Source organism: Podarcis gaigeae, assembly GCF_964106915.1.
Source record: "Podarcis gaigeae genome assembly, chromosome: 6".
NCBI lineage: Eukaryota > Metazoa > Chordata > Lepidosauria > Squamata > Lacertidae > Podarcis > Podarcis gaigeae.
The window spans coordinates 92,775,492-92,802,148 of record NC_139682.1 but is presented as its reverse complement, the minus strand read 5'-3'; the positions used below and the strand labels follow the sequence as shown (position 1 = coordinate 92,802,148).

At 41.7% G+C, this 26,657-nt stretch overlaps 1 protein-coding gene across 1 annotated transcript in view; it reads left to right on the top strand.

Annotated features, from left to right (window-relative positions):
* Positions 1–26,657, top strand: part of XPR1 (xenotropic and polytropic retrovirus receptor 1) — a 103,685-nt gene that overhangs the window by 26,522 nt on the left and 50,506 nt on the right. The window lies entirely within an intron of this gene.

The following is a 26,657-nucleotide window of genomic DNA, read 5'->3' as shown; positions in this document are numbered from 1 at the left end:
TAAAGGACCCCATGATGGTTAAGTCCAGTCAAAGGCGACTATGGGGTTGCGGCGCTCATCTCGCTTTCAGGCCGAGGGAGCTGGTGTTTGCTCACAGACAGCTTTCTGGGTCATGTGCCAGCATGACTAAACCGCTTCTGGCACAACGGGACACTGTGATAGAAACCAGAGTGCACGGAAACACCTTTTACCTTCCCGCCACAGTGGGTTGCTTATCTCAAGTTTATATACCAAAAATTCTTCATAAGAGAAGAAGCAGGTTTAGCATTTCTTTCAAAATGTCCTGGATGCTGTTTATTCAAAAATTATATTCCACCTGATAGTCCATGTTCCTGTATTAACATCTTGCCAGGTGGATGAATCTCTGCTACAGGAAAAGGAAAGGTAGTTGTGTTGGCCCATACGAAAACGTATGTATTAGGGCAATAGCTTTATTTGGCCAGCCAAAGTGTCACAAAATAGTTCAAACACTTTTGAGTTTTCTAGATCTCCTCATTCAATACAGTAATCAAGGGCGTGGGGGGCACACAGAAAAAGCTGACCTGAGATAAAACTCCTCTGTGCCTGCATCTGGTAAGAGTCATGAATACAGTACTGAAAGATACAGCAGCCATTCAAAAGAGACAGCTTTAGATGCTGTGCAGGTTTCAGGTTGCACCCAGGCCTCCTTTCTGGTGTTGTCATGTGGCTCTCCTGGACAAGCTGGAAACCAAGAACAAACCATTCTTAGTCTGGAGAAAGTAAAACCATGCACCTGGGGTCAGACACCATATCAAGCCATGCAGTAACTGAGCTCAGTGCAGCAGTAAAAACTGAGTAGTAATGAAGTGGCTCCAATCTCCTCCCCAGGAGCTTGTGCACTCTCACTAAGCCACCATGGTTTGGCTTAGTAAGGTGTTGGCAACCAGGCCAGCGCCCATCTAAAACATCCTTGTTCTTAATAACTAAGAAAGGGATGCAGATATGCAGGTGGTAGGCAGTAACTTTGTCAACCTGGCAACCTGTTGATGCAGGTGTAAACGTGTTACATTTATTCATTTGTGCCTTCATGGCATTAATTACTATATTTTTGCTTCTGAAACACTTTAGCCACTCTGGTCGTGCTATCATAATGGGACAATTTTAATGGTAAACACTGATGTAAAATACAAATCAGAGACAGCATTTGTTTTAAAAAGAGTAGAGACTGTATTTGTTTTAAAAAGAGGTCTGAAAAATTCTGCTTCACATGTTTGTCAGCCAACATATTGCTAGCATCTGTGTGCTCTCTTTCTGCACCATAGAGATATAAATTGAAGTTGCCTGATCAGTAAGAATGTCACATCCTGAAATAATCATTTGAGCAGTTAAGCGATTGTACAACATAGAACCAGTGGCTGTTGGTATTATGCATGGAGAGTACAGATAATGAAATGAGAGGCATTAGTTGTTTGAAACAGGCAGGGTAGCTACTGCTAATTCATTTTAACAGGATGGGGTTCATGTAGTCTGGGAATTTCTGCAGTGAGCGCGTGTAGCAGATCTCTCTGATGTGTTAACATCAGTCTTTGTTGTTAGAGCTTCAATTTTTGCAGATGCTGTAACCAGTACTTAAGATTGCTTACTCAATGAGAAGTCTTAATTTTCATAACATCATTAGGGCAACGATAGAGAATTGTCCCTGTATTTCTGCCTTCTTCTCCTGATAGATGGATGCTCACTATGCAACATGCAAATATTAGCTCATTTGATGATGATGTTTTTAAAAATATTTATTCAGTTGTGTACAGTCATACCTTGGGTTGAAGTAGCTTCAGGTTAAGCATTTTCGGGTTGTGCTCTGCATGCGCAGACGCTCAAAATGATGTCACGCGCATGCATGGAAGCGGCAAAACGCGACCTGTGCAGACGTGTGTTACGTTCTACTCAGGATGTGAACGGGGCTCTGGAATGGATCCCGTTCATATCCAGAGGTACCACTGTATAAGATTGAGGCCTAAAAAATGTCTGGCTCTCAACTAGTGGAACTATAGGGAATATTTCTCCAGTTCTGTGAGCATAATATTGGAGCAGAGTCCTTCCTGTATGTTAGTGGCATCTGTCTTAGTGCCCATGTGGCAACCTTACCACTTCTGTACTTAACAGGACTTGCTTGCTAACAGCCTCTTTGCTGACTCTACTGCTTTGCATGTGAAAATAGCAGTGTATGTTGATGGCTGTTATCAAGATGAAGATGCAGCAGGTTCCAGCATGGATTGAGTGACGGGTAAGAAGCTCTTTGGAAAGCTTCTGCACACAGCAGAAAGGAGCTTTTTCCTGTGTGTGTGAATTTGCACAATGCTGTATAATCTATTTTTATAGGCATTTGGGAGTAGATGAGTTCAACACAAGTGAAAGAAGCTGATTAGATTTGGGGTTGCTGTGATTAAAAATAATTTGGAAAAATGAATATTTCACATAAGTCACTACTTCCATGTTTAGCCATCCTTTTTTGTTGTTTAATCTGAAGTAAAGAAAAGGCAGCTTACTCTTAATTATAACTCACCTGCTCAGTGTAAACTACTTCAGAAAACCCCTTCATTTAGCTTGCAAAGTAGCTGCTAAAATTCCAAATCAAATGAGTAAATGCCTGACATGGATAATACCTGGCGTGTTTACTGTAGAGTTGGCTTTTTTGGCTTGGGGTATTATGATTTCTGGCGCCAACTTCAAAACTTATGCTGCCCAGCTTGTCTACCTAAATTTTTCCAACTAGTAATTTTAGTGCACTTAATTGGTAGAGTGCAGTGAATCCTCTCTATATTTGACTGTTGCTTATGCATGTTAATTATAGTAAGCTGTGTCAGAAATAAAATAAAGAACTGTGCTATGCATATTGCCAATTTAATGATAGTAAGCCCAATCTCATGTCATGGCCAGGACTGTTAATAGATATGTATTTTCAAACCAAAAGATCATGTTACATTTCTCAGTTTCAGAAGCCCACATCTGCATTAAAATGGTAATATCACATTGCCAAAGCTTCATCTCCAGGTCATGTTGGAATTTAACCAACTAAAATGCTTCGTTGATAAAAATTATATTTGGAGTGGTTTGACTTTGCACTAAGATATAGGCCTATATCAGCCGTGCCCTAGTTGTTGTGATCTGTGATGTTTTCATGAAACAAACTGCTCACACCAAGGTATTGAGGTTTATGAATGATATAGTTAAATTGTACTTTTGAAAGTAAACAGGCAGGGAGGAATATAGTGGCTTGTAATTTAAGTGATAAGCCTATATGTAAATATGGGTGCTGATCCAGCAAGCTCTTTTATGTGTGTGCATGGGTTACATAGGTACAGCAGAGCTTTCATTCCCCCCCCCCCCAGGTGACTTCTGTCCTGTACAGTCTTGCAAACTGTTCTTAAACTTGGTCTCTTAAAGCAAGGTGCCTAGGAATTAAGAAGACTAAAGTTTGCCTTTTAACTTATTTAATACTTGTTTTAAGCACTTTAATATGTCTTGGGCACTAATCTCTACGTGTTGTTTTTGAGGACCATGCCACAATCACCCCACTATGTGTAGATCTCTTCATGTGCACTATTGCTTTGGCATGTTATGTGCAGGGGCTGCAGTTCATATTGAAAGCTGTACAAGGTGGTGAAGGGTGCACGAGAGCCACCATTAGATTTTAAGCCACTTGTAAATGCTTTTATGTCATTGCTTTTCCATTGATTGTACAACATTGACTTTTTTAGGCAGATGATATTGTATGTGAATTAGCACCAAGAAGTTCCCTATTTCCTTACTTGTAAGGCTGAAGTATTCATTGTTTTCCTTTGTGAATTTTGAAAATTTGCTTCTGCTAGAAATACTTTAGCTCTGGGCTATCCAGCAATTTAAATTCTAATGTTTTCAGCATTCTAAACAAGACACACAATAGCTTAGATTTCAATGATTGTGTGTGGTCATTTGCTTTTGCAACCCCACTTTCCAGGGCAGTCCCTTGCACTGCTTGGGGATCCTTCAATGCAGCAGTGGATCTGCTGCAGGCAGCCGCATGCGGTGTGTATGTGTGGAGTTAACACTTCCTGTGGACTCATGGAGGAAACTCTCCAGGATGTGCAAGATTTTCTAACATCCAATAAATGCTTGATCAACATAGAGGTAGCTGTCCTTCACACAGTTGATTAAATTAAGTTGCCTAACTGTGAGCAGGATCAGGGTCTACAGTAGCTTGCAAAGGAGGTGGGCTGTGGGCTTTGCTGCCCACCTAATCAAGATAGTTTGGGATATAAAGGGGAAATTTATTTCTGCCATGTGTTCTTTTGACACTGTGAGAGGCAATATGCCTCTAAATGCCAGTTGCTGTGAATCACAAGTGGGGAGAGTACTGTTGCACTTAGGTTCTGCTTGTGGGCTTCCCATAGGCATCTGGTTTGCCACTGTGAGAACAGAGTGCTGGACTAGATGCGCAGCTGGCCTGATCCAGCAGAACTCTTGCCTTTATAAATTGCCCAGAGCAAAATCAAAGTCTGAGATCACCTACAAAGTACATTGTTGGTCAATGCAAATTCAGATTTTAATGCAGCCTCTCAGTTTGCAGCAGTGTCAGAAATTACAGGCATGTTTTGCTACTAATGCAGGTCCAATTGTGACCACGTGGAGATCTCTGGATGCCAGGATGGCGCCTGACATCTCCATCTGGCTGGCCTCTCCGGTTTTCTTAGGCAGGTAAGCACAAGAGCTTATTTATTGCATTTATATCCCACCTTTTTCTCCAAGGAGTACATGGTTCACCCCACTCCTCAGTTAATCCCTGCAATGACCTTGTGAAGTAGGTTAAGAGGCTGTGACTGGTCCAAGGTCACCCTATGAGCTTCATGACTGAGTGGGAATTTGAACCTTGATCTCCTAGTCCAACACACTATCCACTACACCAAACTGGCTTCCTAGAGTACTTCTGCTATGAGGTAGCTATATAAATTAAGTAGGTAAATAATTACAAAGAAAGCAAAATTGCACTTAGAAAAGGTTCTGAAATATTTCCCTTACACCTTGAATTTGTTTTGTTCTGGATTGTTTTGTTTGATGTTTTAATGTGTTGTAAACTACTTTGAGATTATTTTCTTTAAAATATGTAGTAGTATAGAAATGAAATGATGATGATGATGATAAACCTCATTGGGGAGAAAATGGAACCTAGATGTTCCATTGTGGCGACCGCAACCTAGGTTTAAGGTGCCATTTGGCGATTAGCTTAACTATCACCTAACACTGGTTTTCAGAACAGATTGAGTGTTGCAAACTTTCTTGGTTGAAATGAACATCAATGAAAAAATATTCCTTAGTTACATAAAACTTCATATAAGCTGGTGTAAATTAAACAAAGCTGGCCAAATAGTGATTTTATTACATAAGAATGCTTGAAGGCATTGAATCTGAGTGTGTGAATTATAGCCCACTTCAGAATCCTAACAGTGTGGGAACTGAACATGAACAGCATGCTTTATGTTGAGCTACCAAACGTGTGAAAGATTAAAAAACACAAATTGTGTTCCAGAGCTTTAACCCACTGAAGTACAAAAATTGGAAGGCTTAGGCATGTGAAGCCTGCAGATGTTATTGAGCTACAGCCCCCACGAGCCTGAGACTTCTCTCAATGGTCAGGGATGATTGCAATTATAAGTCCAGCAACACCTGTAGAGCACCACGTTGACTACCCTTGGAAACAGCACGTTACATAAAGAAGCATGTTTTGACACATTTTGTGAATTTGCTAATAGCAAAGAACCAAAAGCAAATAATTTGTAGTATACCCTGCTATTTTAGAACAATTAAGATGATTGGAAAAAAGTTAATTACATAATCTTATAATAATTCTGTGGCTAAATTGGCTTAACTTTGTAGCCACAGCAAATTATTGCTTTTGGTAAAGTAATGTTCTAGGTAGACAATTACCTTATTTAAGTTTTGCAATTCACTCCTTAATAACTATACTTCAAATACATTTATTCTGTCTGCATCATTTGTATCCCACTTATGTCTTAACAGGAGCATTAGAACTTCCCATATCCTCCCTTGAGTAAAGCAGCGCAAGAAAACCCCTTGTAGAAAGACTTTGTGTGGTTATGTTTGGCAGCCTGCATTTTTAAAATGTACCAAGTAGCAGTTGAATTGTAATGAAAGAACAGGACAGATAGTTTCATTTGATTACAAAGTTGACATTTGTTGCGTTTATACAGTACTTCCCATATTGAGAGGCACACCTAGCACCCAGGTGAGAGAGAAGCAAAGAAGGTATGCTACCTGAAAAGGTATCTACAGTATTGAAGTGTAAGCCTATTGGATATTATTTATTAACTGGCATATTTCCTGGCATTGAGGCTTTAGTGCTGAGAAAAGACACCCCCAATTCCTCTCAGCAGGCACGAGTGTCCTTGGGCATCTGATAACAGAATTGTTTCACTGTGGCTTGGAGGAGGGAAGAAACTTTCTTCTGCTACTTCTCTTCTGTGCTGTACAAGGATTCCGGTTTTCTTATAAGCAAATGCAGAGGGCTTGCAGTAGTGATGGATTTCTCCTTCACTTGTGCTGATGTTTGAATAAGGTAAACAGCACCTGCTGCTTGCAAGGAGAAATAGAGGCTGGCTAGCAAGCTAAACAGATGCTTGTGAAAGAAACTGGCAGCCAGCCTTCTTGTAGAAGAAGTGAATTCTAATAACTAAAATGTATGAGTCTTGCCTAGACCTCTGTTGATCTCTCCAATCAATGTACAGTTAGTTACATGAAATAGTTACTCTCAAATGATAGCAGTGTGAAGTTGGAGAAGTGAGTACTTGGCAGTTGGGTATGCAATACATTCTTGGATAGAAAGTCATCTGAATTCCAACTTGAGATCTGAGAACAGTTTGTTCTGTTTCAGGGGAGCTAGGCTGTGAACATACTATACCTTCAGAGCACATTTGGAGCACATTTCCCTCCTCAAAGAATTCTGGGTACTGTAGTTTATCCCCCACAGTTATAATTTCCAGCTGCTGAGAGGGGAAATGTGCTTTAAAGGTACAGTGTGCACACAGCCCTAGTTGCTTATGACCAGGGCTCACTATGCTTCGTGGCATAGTGATGGAACCAATCACCAGTTGATGGCTTGCATGAAATACTGTGCTTTGTGTCCTTCCACACAACATGAAATATTGACATGGACAACTACTTTGCTTTCTGGAGAAAGTATCTATGTACGTTCTTGTGTTTTGTGTACTCCCATGCAAAATGTGTGAGATTCTTTGCCCACTCATTGGGTTGTGTCCAACAGCTGGTGGTAAGGCAAAGGAGTAGGAAGGAAACCTCCCCATCCCATCTAAATCTTGTTACAGAGGGGTGGCAAACTCTGCAGAACATTTCTGGTGCAGGGGACTGTAGCGAGGAAGGGAGAATCCCTGAAAACTCTTTCCCTTCCTGTTTCACTGACTGTACAGTCTTCTCTGTCAGCTGAGCTCTGTTGTCAGTTGAGCAACATTGCTGGGTGCAGCCATAAACATTAAAATAGCTTAAGGTTGCCTTGACCTTTAGACATCAAGTTGCTCAGCTTTGGAATATTCTTCAGGAGGCTACACCACACTTCTCCCTTCTAAGCCTGCTTGTCTTTATGGGTGCTCAGGAGAGCAGACTCCTTCAGTCCCAGCTAGATCCCTTCTCCTTGCCTCTTCTCCACATTTCTCTTTGTCAGGAAGCTTAAGATAAGACAAGCCTAGAGCTCTCTTTCAAGAAGTGCTTTTCTGTTTGGAGGTGATTCATGGACCACTGGTTGCTTGCCTAGAATATCAGGAAAGCTACCCCTTCTCTCTTCTTTCTCTGACTGTAACAGGTGACCATTGTCATTTTATTACATCCTTTCTTTCTCCTTCACTTTGTAAACCTTGGTATTGCTCTGCATCAGGCTTCCTCAAACTTGGCCCTCCAGATGTTTTGAGACTACAGTTCCCATCATACCTGAACACTGGTCCTGCTAGCTAGGGATCATGGGACTTGTAGGCCAAAAATGGCCGAGTTTGAGGAAGCCTACTCTGCATGGTGCTTCCAGACCAGTGGTGGCTAATGCCATCTTTGAGGGCCTAATCTAACCCCCAGTGATTTTTTCTGCCCCTGCAAATCCCTGTCATTTGGGGGTGGGGAGAGGGATTTGCAAGCACAAAACAAAAATTAAAGTAAATGTAAGATTATGGGTGAAGCCCAGCACCCTGAGAGGGATGCAAACTGCTCACTTCTTTGTTTCCAGATCAGTTACCTGATGAGCAGAGAAGGCATGGTAATGATCTGTGCAGATCAGCTGGGAGGGGGGGTTGTTGGCTGCACAAGGGCAAAAAGGCAAGGGTGTGGGGTGGTCACACCCACCATTGGCACTTACCCCTCAGGCAGTTAGCCAAGAGTGAATGTGGCACTGAGGCCAAAAGGAGGTTAGCCGCCCCGGTCTAGATCTCATTTTACCACAATTACCTGCTTCTAATGGTACATCGCAGGAATAAGGAATTTATCTGTTTAGTGACATTATGTTTTGTACTTTGAGACAGAATTTTAGTCAGTGGCTATGGTTTTAATATGATTATATCTTTTTAGTTCAGCAAGCCTTAAGCTCTTTCGGAAGGAAGGGCAGGATAGCAATTTAATGAAGATGAAAACTGCCTGGCTTCAACTATACAGCTAGTCTGTAGCTCCCCCCCCCCTGCTCCTTTTTTCACCAGTTGTGGCATCATATTACTACCAATGATAAGTGTTAATAGCTCCAGTTGTATACTAGTCACATTGATTGTCTAAATAGCTGCTGTGTACAAAGTATTCCCAAACCAAAATAAAGATTGCTGGAAGAAATATTGACAACCTCAGATATGCAGATGACACAACTTTGATGGCAGAAAGTGAGGAGGAATTAAAGAACCTCAAGGGTGAAAGAGGAAAGCGCAAAATATGGTCTGAAGCTCAACATCAAAAAAACGAAGATCATGGCCACTGGTCCCATCACCTCCTGGCAAATAGAAAGGGAATAAATGTAGGCAGTGAGAGATTTTACTTTCTTGGGCTCCATGATCGCTGCAGATGGTGACAGCAGTTACGAAATCAAAAGATGCCTGCTTCTTGGGGGAAAAGCGATGACAAACCTGGACAGCATCTTAAAAAGCAGAGATATCACCTTGCCGACAAAGGTCCGTATCGTTAAAGCTATGGTTTTCCCAGTAGTGATGTATGGAAGTGAGAGCTGGACCATAAAGAAGGCTGATCGCCGAAGAATTGATGCTTTTGAATTCTGGTGCTGGAGGAGACTCTTGAGAGTCCCATGGACTGCAAGAAGATCAAACCTCTCCATTCTTAAGGAAATCAGCCCTGAGTGCTCACTGGAAGGACAGATCCTGAAGCTGAGGCTCCAATACTTTGGCCACCTCATGAGAAGAGAAGACTCATTGGAAAAGACCCTGATGTTGGGAAAGATTGAGGGCACAAGAAGAAGGGGATGACAGAGGACGAGATGGATGGACAGTGTTCTCGAAGCTACCAGCATGAGTTTGACCAAACTGCGGGAGGCAGTGGAAGACAGGAGTGCCTGGCGTGCTCTGGTCCATGGGGTCCCGAAGAGTCGGACACGACTAAACGACTAAACAACAACGGCAAAGTAATTAACTCAGATTGTTGAAACTATGTCCATGAGGCTTGTCAAAACATTTGTGATCTATATTATAGGATGTGAATGAAAGTAATCTCTACCTAATTATTAACAGAAGATGAATTAGAAAAGTTAATGTGACTTTAAGAGGTGTACATGGGGGGGGGGAGCCCTCTTGGGTTCCTGTCAGAAAAGAGGTAAACCTCACCTGTTATACTGGAGAAGATGCTTATGACCTGGCAGGAAAGGGAAAAGCATACTAGAATAAATGTCATGTTCCTTTTTCGAACTAGACAACTTTAACACCATAGCTTCTTAACACTTGTGCTTGGTTAATTTCTATCTATTGGAGAAGAGATTCTGAAAGGGACAGAAGGCTGGGGATTTGCTTTGTTACCATAGGAGTGGAATTAAGAGCAAGAGAATTAAATGGACTTCTGGGAGTGTTTTTTAATTGGTATTGAGATAAGAGAGATTATGGTGAACCAAGCATGGGAAATAAGAGAAGGTTGCAAGGAGACAGGTCTATTTTCACCTGGTTACTGATGACTTAAATACACCCAAAGGAGCAGTCATCATCCAAGCCATTATTATTCTTAAAAAAATCAGTACACCTCAGAAGATAAAAAGCAAACTGTTATCCAAAAGGAGAATAAGATTTCTCAGATATCACTGTAGAGATTACTGCTATTACCATCATGCAAGTCTTATGATCAAACAGTCAAATAATATATAGAGGATCAGCTTTTAGACGCCCTAGTGACTGAACAATATGTTTTTACCCCTCATTGGCATTTAATTGGCCTGTTGTAAATCAGCAATCTGGGTTCATTCAGATCACTGTTACCATGAAAAAGTTGGGTATTGTGTTCAGTGTTGAAAAAAAGGTAGAATGGAAACTTTTATCATCCATTTAAAAAACTGCACTACCAGCTAGTTTCATAATACAAAATGTAATGTCTTATTTAAGAAGTGACAAGATGGTTGCTCAATTTTCTATGGATGCCTTTATTCTACTGCTGACCTAAACTAAGGCATTATAGATTATAAACAGTGTTACATGCTACTATCCTCAAACATATCGCCACTAACTGTAATGCTGACCATTTCAAAAGAAGGCAATATTTCCACTTTCCAGAGAAGTAAACTTTGTACAACATTCTGTATTTCTCCTGGGAAACTTTGTGCCTTATGCTTAACAAAGCAGTGACTTGCATCCACAACTTGTGTGTGAAGGTACTTCAGTTTCTACTGGATGTCCCTGCAACTTTCAGCACCAAATTCCAGGCCAGTTATGGATCCCCAGATGCTCAGAAGTATCTCCTCAAGGAGGTTGGAGGGCTGCAGTTGGATGGGGACAGGAAAGCCACGTTGTGCAGTCAGAATTCTACTCACGTGGCTTTATTTGGACTGTTTCTCCAATACATTGAATTTGTCTTACAAAAGAAACAAGAGAGTTGCATGACACCAAAGTTATGCTACACCACATGCAAACCACAAGCTATGATATGTCTAAATGAGGAGAGAAGCCCTCGCCTGTAGATACCCCTGTTTAAAAAGAGATTCATATGTTTTTATGATCTGATACGCCAAATAAGAATATTTGTCATCAGTGGTACTTATTGCATTCTAAATGTCCAACCTGAACTTGCTCTTCCATCCTTTCATGTCTATTCACTTCATCCCATTCACATGACCATATTTTTAAAAGCAACCATGAACATATTTAGGCCCCAAATATTTGAAAGCCTACCTTTTTGCCTATAGAACATCTAAGAAGTTAAGATCATCAGAATGGGGCCTCTTGGTAGTTCCACTGCTCTGAGAAGTTTAGAAGGGTGCTGGCCCCAAAAGAGGGTTTTCTGTGTGGCAGCCCTTAAGTTGTGGAATTCGTTCCCCAAAGGACTTTCATTATTAAGTTCCTCTTCCATCCAGTATTCTGAAGGTGCACCTCTTTACCCTGACCCCTGAGATGCACATTTCAGGACCCAAAACCCCTTCTTGACTGCAGACTGTTTCAGCTGTATTTAATACTGGTTTTTTTTTTCAAATTGTTGTAACCCACTCTGCAATCTCATGGTGGCAGTTATGCCCAACCAGTCTCAGCGCTGTGGGGAGCCCAGGCAGCTGCCTCTACCTGCCTGTATTGTTCCAAATGGATTCACAAAGCAATCCAATTAAATTGTTACAGATCCCTTGTGGTTTTGCACTGCAATGATTAGTATAATGCTCCACAAGTTGAAGCGGGTACATATGGAACTGTTCCTATTTATTAAGCTTATTAAGTTCACTCTCATAATCTCTAGGTGATTTACAATACAAAGATGGTATCTCCAAAAAACAGGAACATATAAACATTCAGCAATTTAAAAACACTATAAAACATTATTCTTCTGAACACATCATTAGAACATATTACATTTAGCACATTGACATTGACATAATCTCCCCCTAGGTTCCTGAGCCTATAACTCATGTACTTCCACATCACATGGAATAATCTGTTCACATGATGCAATTTCCCAGTTCATGGAAATTAAAAATATTATTACACTGCTAATACAAATAGTATTTTTCATTTTTGTCGTATTCAGAAGTTGGCACTACCATATCACTAGAACCAGCTCTAATTTTACCAAAGCCTTGGTAGAACAAAACCTTATCAGCAGTTTGGGAATGCTGGTTATCACTACTCCTCTGTCTCCAAGAAGCAACCTAAAGGCAGTCTGCACGTTGTTATTCAGTTCTTTGCAAGCTATAGTGATCAGACCAGCAATATAACTGAGTGTTGGACCCTGAAACTTTTTTTGTTGATGTCTACAATGCTGTAATTAGTGTCATGTATTGAATTTTTAACCAATTATCCATTGTCTGACTTGCAATCTGTTAACATCTATCTCCCAGGAACTCTGCTTGGAGAATGAAGGTTGTTTATATTGGAAAACAGGAGGAGAAAAGCTTTTAAAATTACTCACGAAACATATTCTCAATTGCTTAAAAGAAGAAGAATAGTAGTTCCCCAGAACAGAGAAGGGGAAATATTGTCCAGAGCAATACAGATAATAAACATATTCCTGTAAACACAAATCCTTCAAACACCAGTCAAATAATGGTAAACTATTGTTAAAGTATATTTGTTCTGAGAACAAAGATAATACTTACATTATTTACATCTATTAGCAAATCAACAATAGGAGGCCTAACCCAAGAAAGAACTTATTAAATTTTATGTGAAACAAAAAAAATTAAAGATTAAATGAGCACATATGAACTTGCTTGAACTTTCAAAGTAAATGTCCTGTTCCTGAAATAGGGCTCTATTTTTAATTATGCATACTGGTCTTGGACAAATTGAGAATCATTCATCAGGTCAAATAAGCAACTTGCTGAGAGCACTGGAGTTCTTTTAGACCAAATACACCATTTTGAAAACCAGTTAAGGTAGCAGGTTAACACTTACGGTTGAGTGTGTAAAATCTGTCTAGATTTTATCTAGAGTAGTAGTAGTAGTAGTAGTAGTAGTAGTAGTAGTAATTTATTTATACCCTGCCCATCTGGCTGGGTTTCCCCAGTCCCTAAGAGGTAACTTAGGAAAGAGATGTAATAATGTCTGGTTTTGCCACCTGTCTCACCTGGAGAGAATATAATTTTTAGAATGCCCTTCCTGTCACAAAGGACATGGCAGAAGAAAAGGAAAGCCCTTTTTGAATGAAAGCCCTAATCAGTCGCCCAGGTGCATTCTAATTACCGGTATTATTCAAAATAGTTAAAGAAGAGCCAAGGCAAAAGGCTTCTCCTCTAAATTCATTGCTTTCTTCATTCACCAGCACCAAATAGTTTCATTCTGTAATAACAAAGTTAAAATTGAATGAAAGTTAATTTTTTCAGCCTCCCCAGTCTCTTGAAGATTCTTGCCCTTGCCCTATCCCCTTGCCCCAGCCCCAAGAATACCTGGGAAAACTCTGCCACTCATTTCACTAGTTGCAAATAGGGCTGGAAGGCCATTTTTGCTCGACCCTAAATTAAACTGTCAACATACTCCTTCATTATTATCTTTTCTCTATTCTGAATACACCCTGTTCCTTCTGGGAATTGTATAAAAAAGCCTTCCCTTACCTAAACAAACGGTTCTCTGAATCATTCTCAAACAGGCAACATCTGCAAACATGTAAATGGCAAAGTTTTGGAATGAAGGCACTTCCAGTACTTTACTGGTTCTGATACCCTCTTGATGTGGAACCAGGCCTGCCTTTATTCAAAGTAGTGTCTCTAAGTTCTCATTAGGCAAAAAATATGTTTTCAGCTGTTCCTAACTCATCTGTAAGATGACTATAACATAGGGTTGGTACTCAACAACATTATACTACCAACAGTGTGTTTTAAAAGACACGTAAAAGACACTTTAAAATAACTTCCAGATTTTTTGCGTGGGGGGCACTGTTGACAACCCCTGTTTTCCCAAGTTACTTCTGTTGCTTCAGTACGCTCTCTAACTCTAATCTCTACTTTTTTGAGTGAACTCCTACAATCAGAGATTACATCTAAGAGATGGTGCTGTCACTGGAGACAGATGTAGCAAGTTAGAGTAACGGAGTATATCCTTAATTAGTTAAATACATAAAGATTTTCTTGGTTTACAAAAGTACATGCATTTTGTCTTATTTCAGGTTGTACAGTCTTTCTTACAAATCAGTTGCATTTGTTGTGAGACATTAGTGTTGATTACAGTATAAGGTTGGGGAAGGAGAGGGGGAGAGGAGGGGTCAGGTGGTAATGCTTATATTCTTTTGTATAGTGGACAGCAGAGGGACATAGTAAAGGGATGGTATCCACAGTATACAAAATACTGCTCCAAAATTCCACAACCCCCCGACTCAATCAAAGAACAATGGGAGCACAACATAGGGTATGACATTACCCCACCCACTAGAATGTGGTATAAACCTCCCTTTGAGTCCATATCAGCCAAAAGAAGGGAACTCACTCTGAAACTCACCTACAGGTGGTACTTAACATTATAGAAACTGGCGCAGGTATGCCCAGGAACCTCAGCAAGATGTTGGAGAGACTGCACCTCCACAGGCACATACCTCCACATGTGGTGGGAATGCCCTAAAACCCAACCCTTCTGGACAGCAAGTCCTGTAAGAGATATGCAAAATAGCTAAACAGGTGTTAGAGCTCATCCCAGAATTGGCCCTACTGAACATCTTCCAAGATCATAATGACCACTTGCATTATAGTCAAATACATAATTCTAACCAATCAGAAGTGCACTACACTCTAAGGAGACAAAGCACTTGCAGACTGAGGAGAGTGGATCTCCTTTGAAGTGTCAAAGTGTTTGCAAACTGTTGTTCTGGAGTTCAAATGATGCCATCCCTTCCCTTTGAAAATGCACTAGTTGACTAGAGCAGTGTTTCCCAACCTTGTGCCTCCAGATGTTTTTGGCCTACAACTCCCATCATCCCTAGCTAGCAAGACCAGTGGTCAGGGATGATGGGAGTTGTAGGCCAAAAACATCTGGAGGCACAAGGTTGGGAAACACTGGACTAGAGAAGGGGGAGGACTGCAAATGGCTTTCAAAGTTCCAGGGCCCCACAAATGACAGTCAAAATGATGGGTGAATAAGGGGGGCCATTTTGCCTCAGTCCAAATGCAATTTGTTTCTCCACCTAAAACTTACTTTAGGGCTTTTGTTGTTTAGTCGTGTCGGACTCTTCGTGACCCCCTGGACCAGAGCACGCCAGGCACTCCTGTCTTCCACTGCCTCCCGCAGTTTGGTCAGACTCATGTTTGTAGCTTCGAGAACGCTGTCCAACCTTCTCGTCCTCTGTCATCCCCTTCTTGTGCCCCCATCTTTCCCAACATCAGGGTCTTTTCCAGGGAGTCTTCTCTTCTCATGAGGTGGCCAAAGTATTGGAGTCTCAACTTCAGGATCTGTCCTTCCAGTGAGCACTCAGGGCTGATTGCCTTCAGAATGGAGAGGTTTGATCTTCTTGCAGTCCATGGGACTCTCAAGAGTCTCCTCCATCACCATAATTCAAAAGCATCAATTCTTCGGCGATCAGCCTTCTTTAAGCAGCATCAAATGCATCAACCACATTATAGAAAGCTTGCGTCTACTTTGATTAATTGCTGGTTTATAACTTTCATGATTTGCCTATTAAGTCTGTTTTTGTTGCTGTCTATAAACTTAACAATAAAAATCCTAATGAATTAGACAGAAGCTATAATAATACAGCAAGAGAAATGAAGAAAGCTGTGATATCAGCCATCTAGTAGCACACAGTCGGAAAAACACTGGCATCTCCGTATCCCCGAGGCACTGTTAATTGCCACAATTACTTCTGGCTTGTCCACCAAACGCAACACATTCAAACTTGCATAATAAGGTGGCATACTAATGCCTCAAGTTTGGTACTGGCTAATTATGCACATGATCACTCCCAACAGCTGGGTAAGTATGGAAGGAGAGAAAAGCCAACTTGATGATATTTTAATAGAGCATCTAACAGCATAACCTACTTTACAAATAGGCATCTTACAGTTTTAGTAACGTCGCATGCAATAAAGAGCTGCAAGAAGCTAAGCAGTGAACATGAGAATGCATCATTACCTTTTGTGTGTCTCATAATAAAACTGCTTGATTCCTGGGAGGCAGGGCCAAGACGTGATATTACCTGAAACTGTCCACCTTCTCTCTTAATGCTGAATGCCTTACACACAAGGTCATGTGACAGTTCTTCACTAAACCCAAATGTTATGGGCTAGAAATCAAAAATAGATGAAACAAGGTGGAGGATGCAGTCCCTGTTTTGCTCTACTAATCATTCAATAACACATATGCCATGAAAAAGGAGGAAAGCAACCAGCTAGCAATTGTGCAAAACGTTTTTCCACTGTACCTTGGTCTAGCTTTTTTCTGAAGCCAGGCTCTGAATGATGTACCATATTCAACCAAGAATTAGTCCTCAACATAATGTACTCAATACAGCCATACCTCGTGTTGCGTTAGGTTCATGTTGTGTCTTTTCGGCTTGCGAATGCGGCAAACCCGGAAGTGTATACTTCCGAGTTTTGCCGTGTGCGCAGAAACGTGCTTCGCACATACGCAGAAGTGCTCTATCATGCTTCACACTTTCACAGAAGCACCGCTCTAGATTTTATTTTATTTTTTTAAAAAATGTGACATGAGGTTGATGCCATCAGTCTGGAATGTCACAGCTCTGCAACATTAAAGCAGTGAGGTGGAATCCAAGACTGATTTTTTTAAAAATCCCTTTTTTGAAAATAAAACTGCCAGCTGCACTTGGAATACTGTGTACAATACTGGTCACCTCACCTTGTAGAGCTGGAAAAGCTTCAGAAGAAAGGAAACCAAAATGATCAAGGGATTGGAGCAGTTCTCCTATGAGGAAAGGTTGCAATATTTGAGGATTTTTAGCTTAAAGAACTTACTTTCATCTGTTCCAAATTTTCCAATACAGTCATACTTCGTGTTGCATTTGCTTTAGGTTGAGCGTTTTCAGGTTGCGTCCTGCGGTGACCCGGAAGTACCGGAAAGGGTTACTTCCGGGTTTTTGCCACTCGTGCATGCGCAGACGCGCAAAATGATGTCATGCACATGTGCAGAAGCGGCAAATCGCGACCCGTGCACATGCAGACGCGAGTTGCGTTCTGCTCATGTTGCAAACAGGCCTCTGGAACAGATCCTGTTCGCAACCAGAGGTACCACTGTATTCAGCTTCATTTGATATCCCAGAATGAGAATATTCTGAGAGATGGAAGAATACTGGAACTTGGGGTCATCCAATGAAGCTGAATGCTGGAAGATTCAGGACAGACAAAGGTAAGTACCGTATTTTTTGCTCTAGAAGACTCACTTTTTCCCTCTTAAAAAGTAAGGGGAAATGTGTGTGCGTCTTATGGAGTGAATGCAGGCTGCGCAGCTATCCCAGAAGCCAGAACAGCAAGAGGGATTGCTGCTTTCACTGCGCAGTGATCCCTCTTGCTGTACTGCCTTCTGAGATTCAGAATATTTTTTTTCTTGTTTTCCTCCTCCAAAAACTAGGTGCGTCTTGTGGTCTGGTGCATCTTATAGAGCGAAAAATATGGTACTTTTTCACCTATGCATGCAGTTAAAGAACATCACTTACTGAAGGGAGGTGGCCTTTGAGACAAGCTTAGTGGACAGGTACCAGCAGAGTCCCTGCTTCAGTTATAGGGGTTTCCTGAAACATTCATAACTCAGGTGACCCATGTGGGAAGAGGCGGTGACTCTTTCTCAGGGGATATGGAATGTTACTTAATCAGATCACTGGTGACCAAATAAAGCTTTATGCTTACGTTAAATGTGGCAACATTTCTGGTGGCTGATTAAGTATTTACATATATTCAAACTGATGCTCCTGCAAAGAGTGCTTTCTCACTATGTGCAGAGTAAAGTCAGGATCTTGGCAACCAATACCCCCAATACCTTTTCTTTCATTTTTTAAAAAATGTATTTCTTCAGGCACAGAGACCTATTTATGTAGTTATGTAGAGGTTATGAAATTGTTTCAGCCACCTGAGTTAAGTAAAATAAAATACAAGTTGCCCAGTACTTTTTGTTTCTTCTGCACTCATGGGGTATCACAGCAATACACCTGTGATTTTCCCCTCCCCCTCCTCTTATAACAATGGAGAACTTCAAGCTAGGTGTAAAGGGCATGTCCAGATTTCAGTAATGCCTTGCTTGGTTGTGGTATGCATGGTGCCCACAACAATTTCAATAGTTTGCAGATTTGCTCAAAAAGTTTTGAGACCACTTCCCTACCCTGGGATTTGGTTGTAAATAACTAAGTAGCAAAATTGAATTAATGGCTGGTTGTGCTAACGCTGTGCATGCTAACCATGTGATTAGTCTTCACTGAAGGTGTGAATAGGGAGGTTTAAAACTCCCTATTCAAAGTACAAAATTCGGTATAAGCAAGTTGAAATGAAATGTGAAATCTGGGCCACCTAGTCTGAAAGCAGAGGAATGAATTTGGCAGAAGTTCAAGATTTTGTGCTCCCTTAAAGGCCTTTTGGCATGGACAAAGCTTTTCAGTTGTTTTTCTTCAGTATCCTTTTAAACATGCTGGAGTTCAAAGCTGTTTACAGTCTACTTTGGGGTCTGTAACAATATGACCTGACAGTTCATGTCCCCAAAAAATGTTTATCCCAGTTTCAGAATGACAGCTTCTAATAGGTTTTATCCCCTGGAAGAGTTGCATTTCCTAGAAATGTTGTTTTGGTGTGCATCGTCGTCCCCCTCGCTCCCACCCAGAACCTATCTGTGCATTCAACATTATGCTTCTGCCCAGTGGCATAGCGTTGGTTGTCAGCACCCGGGGCAAGGCAAGTAATTTGCGCCCCCTAACCTGTGGATTTTAGCAACCCCCCTCCACAGTGGGCGGTGACCCGGCGGCTCGGATCGGATTCGCACAGCCAGCACTGCAGTGAGAGAGAGTGAGTGAGCCAGGTAGGGGCAGAGAGCTGCGAGTGCGAGCACGCTCCCCCAGATGTTGTGCCCGGTGAGGCCGGCCCCCCCTGCACCCCCACGCTACGCCACTGCTTCTGCCTTTTCTGAGTGGGACCCTGCTTTTATATGTCTCTTCTCCTTCTCTATATGTGTGTCCCCCCCTCACTCATTTTCCTTTTCCTATACCCCCCTTTAAACAGTAACATTGTATTAGGGCTAGTTACAGATAGGTAGCCGTGTTGGTCTGCCATAGTCAAAACAAAACAAAAATTCCTTCCGGTAGCACCTTAAAGACCAACTAAGTCAGTTCTTGGTATGAGCTTTCGTGTGCATGCACACTTCTTCAGATATCTGAAGAAGTGTGCATGCACACGAAAGCTCATACCAAGAACTGACTTAGTTGGTCTTTATTGTATTAGGGCTGTTGGTGTAATGCACTATTTATCAGGGCTTGACTCAGTTGTGCCAGATGAAGAACAGTTTAATCCAGTAGTTTTAAAGCTGTGGGAGGCATCCAGCAAAACAGCTCCACAAGCATAAGGTGTTTAGCTGTGCAGTGGAACTTCTCTGCCCCCTAAAATTTGCTCTGGAGGGTTAGGGGGAACTCCAGAACAGATTTAAAGGGCATGCAGAGAGAGGGTGGGGAAGTCTCCACCATTTGGAGGTGCATGCCTGGGGATTTCTGGATCTTAATTGTTTCCACACACCAGCAACGCATCCTGTAGAATTCTACCCATTAGATTTTATCTGCAAAATCAGAATGAATTTCAGGAACCAAAACGTTGTATTGGAAAATACGACTTTTGAGCCATCTGGCCCAAAAATGGCAACTTAGGCATTCCTGGTTTAAGAAGCCATTTGATGCGTAACATATATGAGTTTCTAACACTTGATCTCAACACTTGATCTTAGCTCTAGAGCACTTTCCCCAACCTGGTGGTTGCCAGATTTTTTGGACTACAGTTGTTATGTAGCCCCAGGTCATTTGCTTTTCCATTTGTTAGTACTCTCTAAAACTCTTTCTTCGTGGGTTTTTTGGGGGAAGGAGCATCATCTCCTACGGTGGTGGAAGATCCTTAATGACTTTTTAGAAACAGAGACTGGCAACAAGTGGTGCACAAACATAGCTATTGAAAACATACATCAAATCTTAGAAGGCATGGCACTGGAAGCTAATAGAACAGGCTCCCAGAGACATGTTTTCAAATAAGATCTATTGCAATGCACCTGCTTTGTGAATATTTGGCAGCAGACACAAGGCTACTTTGTGCACATTTCCTAGAAAGGAGACAGCTGTCATGTCAGTCTGTACTTGCCATTTACTTCTGTGCCCTCAACATTACTTGAATTAAGTCTTTAGCATCCTGAGTGTGAGAAAATACTTCCTGAACAAAAATAATAGAAACAGAAATTAAGCAGAGGCAACGACTAGGACAGCAGGAAGAGAATCTAAAGGGGAAGATGGGCCTTGAGTCATGCTACCCCCAAAGGGTGAATTTTTACCTTGTATGAATAACACTGAGTGTGATTTTTGTCAAGATCTGACCCCAAGTGACAAAAAATAGTTGATGGACCTGCAGCAATCACATGGTTTTGTGTTTAACCAATTTACATAGATATTACCCAGTGCAAGTCATGCCATGCATTGTGATGAAGCAATCTGCTTAAGGTAGCACCAGCACAAGGAATTTCTGATCCAGAAAGCTTTGTATGGTCACCCCACACCCCAGAACGGTGTTCTGAGTTGAGATACAATTGCATCTAGCCCGGTGCAATACTGTCAAGCATGATGACCGCAGTGCCAACAGTAGCCTAAATATGTAGAAATGAATAAGGAACTTAGGCCACAGCAAATATGCACACACTACTTTCTCACAAGAAGGCAGTTTCTGCCTGTGCTGTAGAGGGAAGTGAGGGGCAGGTGGAACTTGTCAACCTGGGAAGGTAGGAGAAGGAAAACTCTAATCCTAAACCTTGGTTGCCTGTAGGGAGATTTCCAGGGGAGGAAAAGGCTAAAGGTTAAACCTGTCACAAATCCAGAGTGGGGTTCTTAAGACAGTTGGATGGCACCTTCTACGCCTCCTACCAGCAACTCTTGCAGCCAAGTTGGTGCCAAATATATTGCTCTGCTTTTCCTTTGGACCACATCAGTGAGGCCAAGAGGCAGGTATTGTCGTCTGGGCAGCCCAGGATCTTCATATACACTGCCCAGGCTTGCGCCCCATGGAGGTCACTTCTGTGCTGCTAATGCAGCGGTTTGCCATCGCCCTTGGAGGTGCACTCTGTTGTCTCTTGAGACAGATGGGTGGCAACAACAGCTTTCTCATAGAGAAGACTCTCCCAAGAGGTACAAGCGACTCAAAGCTGATTTGGGGGATGCATATGCCCAGTTGATTATTCATTTCTGCATATTTTGGGTGGCATTGATCAGCTGACAGTGCCTTGTGCCTGAATGAAGGCTGGATGAAATGGTATGTCTGCTCAGAGGTTACTGTAATAGAATGTGGGTGACCACACAGTGCTCTGTTATAGTCTTGTATTTTGCCCTGCTGCAGTTGCTTTAGAAAGATTGCTTCACCTGGTTGCAAGTCTGGACTTGTGTCCTGGGTACAATGTTTAAACTCTATGACTGTTGGATTTCTACCACCCATTTCCCATCTTTTGGGGTTCAGGCCTTGCCAAAAATCCAATTCAGCATTACTCATCAAATATGGGAAGCATTTTCATCCTAGCACATGGATTAAGGTCACAGGAGAACGGGACTTGATTCTCCCAAGGCAGTCAAAGGAGAACAGAACAGAACCCTTCCCTGTAGCATTCATATGAGGTACTATGATGCATGTGAGTGGAGTGGTAATTTGTAGACTTTAGAAAGTTCTGAACATTTCTCTGCATAGGCATTGGACCTGTATGTGATAGATGACCAATACATCTGTAACAGATATGCACCTAATTTTCCCCCATTTAAGTAAACCAGAAGCCCTGGAACAAGTTGCAGTACATTTTTCTTTCAGTTGAATAATGTAATACAATGTAATACAAACTTTGCATAGCAGCTGAATTAAGTATATTTAGTTATTTTTTTTAGTTGCTCTAGTACTTAAAACTTAGCCATGAGACCTAGTTTGGATATTGGTGTATTGTGGGTGTTTTAGTTCTGTTTTATGTGTCCTTCCATCCTTCCCTCCCCTTTCTTTTCCCATTTCTCTGTCCTCCTTTGCTCTTTACTTCATTTCTTCTCTTCTACAAGTGACAAACTGTATAGTCAGGCTGAAATTTTCCCACAATGATCTCTTAACTAACTTAGAGACCAGTTCTCTAAATGACTCCCACATTGGTGTGCTGCATGTTTTAGGGTGGTTATAGCATGGTCATAATGGCACAGACTATTCCTACATAAGACGTCTCAAGCTACTCAAGGATGAGCCATGTAACCTGTTATGGGCTGTTGCAATCTGCATGTTGTAAGAAAGGAGCTTAAATTATTTCAGCCTTTGCAGCAAGGGATGGATTTTTGGGTGGGTGGGTGTTTTTTTTTTCAATATTTGTATGCCACCAGACTGAGCACCTCACAATAACCACAAAGCATTAGCAAATAAAAATACTTCCTAGTACAAAATAAATATGCAATAAAAATATAATAAGTACATTAAATGAATCAAAGTAACATAAAATGCCAATCAGGCACATTTCTCCAGCTTCTGTTGCATAAGCACTTTGTTCTTTTCTAATCTATCAATATGCCAGCAAGTTTGGAAAACTCAGCAGTGGCCAGAGGATTGGAGAAGATCAGTCTACATCCCAATCCCAAAGAAGGGCAGTGCCAAAGAATGCTCCAACTACCGCACAATTTCACTCATTTCACACGCTAGCAAGGTTATGCTTAAAATTCTACAAGGAAGGCTCAAGCAGTATGTGGACCGAGAACTCCCAGAAGTGCAAGCTGGATTTAGAAGAGGCAGAGGAACCAGAGACCAAATTGCAAACATGCACTGGATTATGGAGAAAGCTAGAGAGTTCCAGAAAGACATCTACTTCTGCTTCATTGACTATGCAAAAGCCTTTGACTGTGTCGACCACAGCAAACTATGGCAAGCTCTTAAAGAAATGGGAGTGCCTGATCACCTCATCTGTCTCCTGAGAAATCTCTATGTGGGACAAGAAGCTACAGTTAGAACTGGATATGGAACAACTGATTGGTTCAAAATTGGGAAAGGAGTACGACAAGGCTGTATATTGTCTCCCTGCTTATTTAACTTATATGCAGAATTCATCATGCGAAAGGCTGGGCTGGATGAATCCGAAGCCGGAATTAAGATTGCCGGAAGAAATATCAACAACCTCAGATATGCAGATGACACAACATTGATGGCAGAAAGTGAGGAGGAATTAAAGAACCTTTTATTGAGGGTGAAAGAGGAGAGCGCAAAATATGGTCTGAAGCTCAACATCAAAAAATCGAAGATCATGGCCACTGGTCCCATCACCTCCTGGCAAATAGAAGGGGAAGAAATGGAGGCAGTGAGAGATTTTACTTTCTTGGGCTCCATGATCACTGCAGATGGTGACAGCAGCCACGAAATTAAGAGACGCCTGCTTCTTGGGAGGAAAGCAATGACAAACCTAGACAGCATCTTAAAAAGTAGAGACATCACCTTGCCAACAAAGGTCCGTATAGTAAAAGCTATGGTCTTCCCAGTAGTGATGTATGGAAGTGAGAGCTGGACCATAAAGAAGGCAGATCGCCGAAGAATTGATTCTTTTGAATTATGGTGCTGGAGGAGACTCTTGAGAGTCCCATGGACTGCAAGAAGATCAAACGTATCCATTCTTAAGGAAATCAGCCCTGAGTGCTCAGTGGAAGGACAGATCGTGAAGCTGAGGCTCCAATACTTTGGCCACCTCATGAGAAGAGAAGACTCCCTGGAAAAGACCCTGATGTTGGGAAAGATGGAGGGCACAAGGAGAAGGGGACGACAGAGGACGAGATGGTTGGATAGTGTCTTCGAAGCTACAAACATGAGTCTGACCAAACTGCGGGAGGCAGTGGAAGACAGAAGTGCCTGGCGTGCTCTGGTCCATGGGGTCACGAAGAGTCGGACACGACTAAACGACTAAAACAACAACAACAATCTATCAAACTAAATCAGCTTCTAGATAGCAACCTCTGGGAGATAGCAGCAAGCCTGCAATGTTGATTGATTTTCCTTAGATGCCCTATCCATGGGCAACCACTCTATAAAGATTTGAATAAAAAAAAAAAATCCAAAGGAAAGGCCGTTCTTTTGGAAACCAACTAGGTGCCTTTTGAAAACTACATCTATTGTCATGGAGCTGCTTAGGCAACTTTTTGGCATCCTAGAAAGGCTTTTGCATCTTTGTCCTGGCTGGCTTTGAACAAAATAAATGCACAGTAGCCTTGAGCAGCACTACTCGAGCACAGTTAAATTACTGAGCTGCCAAGGGAGCCAAGGGAAAGCTTTTGATGGCAGGTTCTATTGCTTGCACTCCCGTTGAAAGCCAGTAAATAGGCATCTGTGTGAAAACAGATGAGAAAGTAAGCGTTATGAAAAGTGTTTGTGCAGGTCAGTTTTAATATGACCCTGCTCCATTTAGATGTTTACGGCTTATGAATGCAGAGGAAATCTTTGTATAAAATTAAAGCTCTGCTTTGTGTTCAAGGTTTACTTTTGTCTCTCAAATACCTTCATGCTTTTCCATAAATCTATGTACCACGTTCTGTGGAGTGGCTAAGAATGAGCTTTGAACTTTGTATACTGCTTTAGCCAGGAACTCGTCAGATGGCTCATTTCTCATTCTGCTGGTCCAGCCTCCCACTCGTTTTCAGGACCCTTTCCCTAAAAATTCTTTGTACGGTTTGTGACTCCACCAGGCCTCCCTGCATGGATAGTGCCATTTTGGCTATATAGACGCTAAAGAATGAGTTCACTATTGATGTATGCAAGTGAGGCCCCACAACAAAATGGTGTGAGCGGGGGGAAACAAATACTCGGATAGACAGGGTGATGCTTTAAGCAAAGCTACTTGCTTGCTGTTAATACCCAGCACAAAAGTGAGGCTTGATTGAAAATGTAACCTTTCATGGACTACTACAGAGATCACCTAATGACGGTGTACAGTAATTTAGTTTCCAAAAGGTAGCTTAGGAGCTTCTTTGGTCACTATTATGGGTCAGACATAATAGTATCTCCGAGTCAATGGAGACAGGGGGGCCCTTGTAAAACCGAGGGGCAGAGCAAGGAGGGAGCACAGGATCCCACAATACAGTGGTACCTTGGTTTACAACCATAATCCGTTCCAGAGGTCCGGTTGTAAATCAAAACAGGTTGTAACCCAAGACGCGCTTTCGCCAATGGGGCCTCCCCCCCCAAAAAAATTGGTTGTAATCCAAAAAAAGGGACACACACTTCCGGGTTTGATGTGGTTGTAATCCAAAACGGTTGTAATCCAAAGCGGTTGCAAACCAAGGTACCAGTTATTAAACTATGGCTGGCGTTGGGTCTGAACTGACTTTGTAAGGTGTAACTGACCCTTATTTGCCTCAACTACTCAAGAAAATGAATCCTTAACACCATGTAAGCCTGTAAGTATTGAGCCCTGCTTAGCCATGGAATTTAAACTTGGATCTCCCTAATCAAATGTTCTTCACTACCATAGTACAGTTTTAGGTCTGCAGATGTGTAAATTGAAATCCTCCTCATCAGGTCCTGGTGCACCTCATTCTGTTCTACCCATGCACACATCCTGCATACTGGTTTAAGAGGAACAGGACTTGCTGCAGTTTCTGCAAATGTTTTCATGCTGCCTCTTGCAGTCGTCGTCATGTGGTTTTGCTTCTCCACAATGGGAAATTTCTCTCGCGCTTAAGGATGTTGAACGTTTCTCTCTTCTTGCTATGCTTTTGTAATATTGGAAAGGAAAGACTTAATTAGCTTTTAAAGACATTTGTTAGAGTCTTCTTAGAAGAACCGTCAAATGTTCATATTCGTTAGCGAACAGAACATATCTTGTAAAATCAAGCCCTGTAAAAGACGTTAGTCCCTTGTAATGAGGAAGTGGTGGGGATTTTTTTGTATCTAATCCTTCCTTACAGAAACTGTTTTCATTTGTTTTATAAATCTTCCGGTTCGACAACATGTCTGCGTGACACATTCCATTGTTCAGTTTTTAAATGTCAGGGGAGAATTATAAAGTGTAAGCAGAAATTATCATGCTTCAGTTTAAACTCTAAACTTACTTTTCTTAAGTATTCTCTCTACCCTCTTTGGGGGGGAATTATATGGTTGCCTTTCTCTTACCATTGGAGATGGTAAGAGAGTGTGCATGCTTCATTATAAATCCTTTCGTAATGATGATCCACATGGAACCGCCATGAATTGTTCAACATTGGTTCCAGTGCTGATTGCGAAGCATTGTCTTCATGTGGGAGGTCAGCTTGCCTTGTTCAAATTCTGAGCACATTGGTGGAATTTATATATAGATTGCTGTTTCAAATCACTTTATGGTGGAACAAAT